This window comes from Sminthopsis crassicaudata, chromosome 1, assembly GCF_048593235.1.
Source record: "Sminthopsis crassicaudata isolate SCR6 chromosome 1, ASM4859323v1, whole genome shotgun sequence".
NCBI classification, from domain to species: domain Eukaryota; kingdom Metazoa; phylum Chordata; class Mammalia; order Dasyuromorphia; family Dasyuridae; genus Sminthopsis; species Sminthopsis crassicaudata.
In genome coordinates, this window is record NC_133617.1 from 389,710,092 (window position 1) to 389,716,091 (window position 6,000).

The following is a 6,000-nucleotide window of genomic DNA, read 5'->3' on the forward strand; positions in this document are numbered from 1 at the left end:
CCCCCCCCCCAAAAAAAGGGAAAGGACTACCACATTTTGCACACCTATTCCTGCCACTAGCTACAAGTTCACCCCAGGAAAGGGGCAGAGGGCCCAAGATCAAGTGCAGGAGGAGCCAACCTCAAGCTGGCTAGTTTGCAAAGAGAACACCAAAGCTGAAAGCTGCTGTCACCTTTTTGCATTTAAAAAAATAAAACAAACAACAATTTAAGCCCCCAAATCCCAGCAAGTTATTGTATTCTGGAATCAGAAAAGAAGTTACTTCAAAGATAAGATCCCCAGATAATTTCAGAATAAGGAGAAAAAAAAGGTCTTTTAGAAGGTTTTTCTTTTTTTTTCCTTTTTCAACAAAAGAGCCTGTTGCACCACTTAGCTGCGTTTATAAATGAGTTCGATAGTTTTTTCAGATTTCAGAAATTCTTCCTTTAAAATTTTTTTTTATTATCATTGCCATAATTTCTTATCCATTGCACGTAAAAATTCCATAAGATAAATTTACACATCAAAAAATGGCTGCGGTCAAAAATCAGTTTCCCTCAAAAATAACTTGAATAAATATCTATGGACAAAAACATTAATCCATGTATTATGAAACAAAACTAATTAGTAGAAGTTCCTTAAAGTCCTCAGGAACTATGCCCTAGAACACAATCATTGGAGAAATAATAACAATCTATTATTTAAAATTGAGCTAACCAATGTTATTGAATATACTAGATGATAAAAAATGCATTTTAAAAAGGAAGTTTTTTTAAGTAACAAAACTTTAAAATGAGCATAGCATCAATACAGGGCTAATATTCTATATTGTGTATAATACAAAAAAATTGATAAGAAATCTGACTTTTCACATATTTGATCTGTGATGCAAATCACTAACAAATAATTGGTAAAAGTTAAAAGTGACAAGAAGGATCAAAAATAAAATTGCTAAAAACTTGGTATAAGAATACAGATATAAAAAGTAACATCTAAAATATACTTTACAAGAATTTATTCTAATTCCTTATTCAATATCCATTTAATAAAATATAGAACTTATGAAAGCTTTATTTGGTATAAAATGTGTAGTGTGAGGGCAAAGACCTTGGTTGCTTTATCTCAAGTGTTAGGGAAGCACCACAAACATTAAGCTTAATAACATAGCCTTACAACAAATTTACCAGACATATTACATGCAGATACCGGGCAGAACCAAGAACACCTACTTTTTCAGAACCGAATAGCCCAATAAGGGGGCTAATATGGATACAGAAGATACAGTCCTACAGAGAACTGCAGGTCTAAAATTTTTACAGCTGTTCCCACAGAATTGGAATCATTCTACAGAGACGATAATCACAACATTATACCTGAAGGTGCACACAGGTGCAATTCCCTTTTTCAGCAAAAAGAAAAACACCAGCAGTCGTCAAACACCTGTCACATTGCGGGGGAGGGGGCCGGCAGGGAGCCCTCACCTACTTTTCTACAAGACCACTAATAAGACAACTACGCATGCTGTGTTCGGTCTCGGATTCTCAGACCATTCCAAGCAGGACACAATTCATCCGAAACATAGCTCAACTGCCCAGGCTCATCGTCCTTCCAGGACGGGAGACGCTTCCCGAAACACGCTACCTCGCTTCTCCTCTTTACGCTCCTCCAATCTGCCCTCTTGCCATCATTAATTACTTTTTTACGATTAGTCCGTCTCCCGGTTTTGCTAACTACAGGAAAATCTTCCATCGACACCACAGAATGACTGCTCTGAATTAAGGTGGATCATGCGGGCGTCCCCTGATCCTGGCGGCTGCTCTTGCTGCTGACAATCCTCCCACCCCGGCACCGACCAAGGGAGAGAACCTAGGACCACGGACTCGCCGAACGCTCATCCTTCGCGCCCCCTTCTACTTAATCGATCCGGCGCCCCAGACGCACCCCAGCCCTTTACCTTAGGCATCAAAGCGCAGCTGCAGCCTGGCACCGCGGGCTCTCCGGCCGGCTGCTCGCAGTCCAGCGGCGTCCTTCCCGCTTCTCCGGGGACTGCTCCAGGCTCACAACCCCCTCCCCCGGCCCGGGCCCCGGGAGCCCTCCCTTGCAGGCGGTGGCCCCGGTAGCCCAGGGCCGGGCCTCAGGCTTGGCCGGCCTGAGCCCGGCCGCCTCAGCCACCGCTCCGTCCCCCCCACCCCCGAGGCGGATCAGGGCGGCCACCGGCCAGCCGCCCGCGCTGGGGAAAGGGTCCGGGGTGGTGTCCTCCGGAGAGGGAGAACGAGAGGGAAAGAGACACTGTGGGCCAAGGGCTGAGCAGGGGCAGGTCCGCTCTGAGCCCCGGGCCCCGCAGCGAGGCGCGGCGCGACCCCGCGCGCGGGTCCGAGAACGGCCCTCCGCCTCTCCGGGGGAAGGGATGGCGATTGTCTGAAGCCCCGGCCGGTGCTACTATCCGCCGCCCCCGGACGCCCCCCGATTCCGGGCAGCCTCTCTCGCGGCCGCGGCACTACACCGCGGCGCTCGACAGTTCCGGCTCCAGCAGCCGCAGTAGCAAAAGGAGCCGCAACGTGATCGCGCGCGGAGAGAGGGGCGCGCGCAGAAGGCCGGGGGAAGGCGCTCGGGCACGAGCACGCCTCTAGCTTTCCTCCGATTCCAACGGGGAGCCCGACAAGCTCAAAGCTCATTGGCCAAGAACTGGCGCGCGCGCCGGCCTAGAAGGACCCGGGGCAGGAAGATGGGTGGGTCCGAGAATGAAGTAATGTTGTGATGGCTTTTGCTCGGATTGTACAGGCGGGGTCAATTCGGATTGGTGAAGTGACAGCCAATAGGAAGTCAACATGGAGAGAGGTGATTGGTTGGGACTGTGTTGACTAATGCGTGGGAAAAACAGATTACAACAGAGTGTCTAAGTAAGAAAGACAGTTTTTTACCTGGCCTTTGATAAGGAAATAGAAATGTTTGTAAATGATAGACATGGAATATTTTAATTTCTCGAAAACGATGCCGTTATATATATAATTAAATTGTCCTGTCCTAAACCGCAGAAACCAATTTAAAGGGTTATGTGTGCTCAATGACATCTGACGATACATTTTTAATGTTTAATGCTTACAACGTTAGAGTTGTATTCACAAAGTGATAGTGTTCTCATCTTCAAATTATTGTCCAATCTTAGTTTAACCATTGCGTTCATCAGATGGAATTTGTTCTTTCCCTTCTGAAAACAATGAATTGCCTCCACAAGAATTAACATTGAAGAAGAAATCAAATGGTCCACCCTCTCATTTTAAAATGTAAAACCCAGAAAGGGTAAGGACCATATTCCTTGGTCCTAGATAGTATGTGGTTAAACCAAAACTCCTACCAAGGTCCTTTGACCTCGAACCCAGCACTCTTTCCTTTCATATTGCCTTCATGAACAGGGTCTACTTCACTTAATCTGTCTCTTTAGGCATGGTGTTCTGCACATAGAATAATGTGCATAGTGTAATAGTTTTAATTCAGTAAATCTATCCCAAGTGATTATTAAGTGATGACTAAGTGAGAGGGGATACAAAAACAAAAGAAAGAATACTCAACATCATCAGTTATAGGACCCAGACAAATCAAGAGGAGACATGGACATATACAGGGGAATACAAAATAGATTTGTTGATTTGAAGTGAAAGCAGAATCAGGAAGAGCTTTGTTTAGAAAGAAGCATTGAGGGGCAGCTAGATGGTGAAGTGGATAAGAATTATGAAGACTAAATGAGGATCAAGCATAGAATTTCCACTTTTTTTGGTTGTTTGCTTGTTTTTTTCCCTTTTGTTTTCTTCACCTTTTGATCTGATCTTTCTTGTACAGCATTCTGGTATGGAAACATGTTTAGAAAAATTGCACACATTTAACCAATATTGGATTGCTTTCTGTTTATGGGAAGGGGGAGAGGAAAGGAGAAAAAATTGGAATACAAGGTTTTGCAAAGGTGAATGTTGAAAACTATCTTGCACATAATTGGGAAAATAAAAAGCTTTTAAAAATTAAGAAAAAAAAGATGAGTTGGATTTTGGATATGTTGAGTTTGAGATGCCCATGAAACCTCCTATCTGAAATGTGAAATAGGCAGTTAGTGATTCAGACCTAGAGTTCAGGAGGAAGATTAGGGAAGGACATACAGATCCAGGAATATCCATAGAGATAGATGATAATTGAATCTATGAGAATCTATTAGGTCACCAAGAGAGAAAAAAGCCAAGATACAGCTTTAGGAGACACTCTTACTTAATAGGCATAACATGGATGCCAATTCAGCAAGAGCTTGAGAAAAAAAACAACTAGACATGTTGTAGGAAAAACAAAAAAGAAAAGTGCTCCAAAAATATCCAGGAGAAATAAGTGGTACAGTGTCAAATGCAGCAGGGAGGTCTAGGATAAGGAGAGAGAAGGGCCCATTAGATCAGTTGGTGAGCCCAGTTTCAGTTGGATAAAGCCAATTTTCAAGGGGTTAAGAAAAAAGGAAGTTGAGGTATTTCCTTTAGAGGACTTTTCTTTCTTTTTCTTTTTCTTTTTTTTGGAGAAATTGGGCTGAAAAAGAGAGAGAGAGCTGTAAGATTGGAAATCTGGTAATGGATATTTGTAATAAATACCATGATATTCATAGAGGTATTATATCAATCTCAGCATGATGTACATGAAACTTGGTCTTTGGTAATGTTATTTCAATTTCATTCAAGTATGCTAAAAATCACTCCCTCTGATACTAGATGGCTGAACCAACTAAGTAACCTCAGAGGTCAGGAAGTGGTGAAGTCATGGTCCTATAGATACTTGCATTTGAGTCAGAGGGCTTAAATTTGAAATATGACTCTGCTACTTCTTATTTGCAAAACTTCCAATCCCTTTTGGGTCTCTGCTTTCTCTCTAAAGTTCCTTCCAGCTATCAATCTGTAATTCTATGAGAAAAGCACCCCCAACCCACCTTTTCTTATAGTTATTGCTGCCTATGCCTGTGATTGCATGGGGGAGGGAAATTCCATAAGAAAACTACATCTACTAGTGCAGATCACCAATAGTTCAGTAACTTTGTACTCTGAAAGAACTACCTCTGAGAAGGTAAATGGTTTGGGCAGAAGGTCATAAATGTCAGAGACTGAATTTGAACCCAGGACTGAGGAACCACCATTCTACCTAATAAGCAGCCTATCTCTTACCTATGAAGCGGACTTTGAATTTATGATTAGGGGATTGCCCAGTGCTGTAATTAGCCGATAAGCCGCTAGATGGCACAGTGGATGGAGCTCTGGACCTGGAGTCGGGAAGAGTTCAAATCCAACTTTGGATGCTCTGTGGCCACATGTATGCTTCAAATATAAAATCAGGCTAATAATATCTCCTGCTTCCCAGAGTTGTTAGGAGGATTAAATAAGATGAAGTCTTAAAGCTCTTGGAACAGTAATACTTAATTGGCTTCTAATAAATGCTTCTTCCTTTCCTCCTTCCTTTCTCTACTTCTTTGCTCTTCCTTCTCCCTCCCTTCTTTCTTCTTCCCGTCCTGGTCCTTCTTCCCTTTCCTTCTCCCTTCCTCCCTTCCTCCCTCCCTCCCTTTTTTCTTCCCTTCTTCCTTCTCTAACCTTCTTTCCTTCTCCAATAAAAGGCTTCTAATAAATGCTTATTTCCTTTCGTCCTCCCTTTCTTTCTCTTCTTCCTTCCCCTTCTCCTCCTTACCTTCTCCTCTTCCCCCTCTTTCTTCTCTTTCCCTTTTTCCCTCTCCTCCTTCCCTTCTCCTCTCTCCTTTCTTTCCTTTCTTCTGAGTCCCTCCAGCACCCACCCTGCCTAAAAGCAGATCTTCCACTATCTCTAAAAGCCATGAATCTCTTCACTTGGGTCATCCTGTGCCACTTTGCATACTATGACCCGCCCCTATTCTCACCTCACCGCGGCTGGGCGAAAGAAGCCGATCGGTTTCGGTACTTCTCGGTATTTTCCGTCGAGACTTCGTGGTCCTTCGCATCCACATCCTCTCTCTTCGGCTATTTCCGCTCTCCGCCC

General features: G+C 43.7%; 1 protein-coding gene across 1 annotated transcript in view; it reads right to left on the bottom strand.

The window, feature by feature from the left end:
- Window positions 1-2,536, bottom strand: part of CRAMP1 (cramped chromatin regulator homolog 1) — a 99,009-nt gene extending 96,473 nt beyond the window's left edge. The window contains exon 1 of the mRNA XM_074279613.1: window positions 1,934-2,536. The gene's annotated coding sequence lies outside the window, so the exon portion shown is untranslated. The remainder of the gene's footprint in view (window positions 1-1,933) is intronic.
- Between the last annotated feature and the right edge of the window lie 3,464 nt (window positions 2,537-6,000).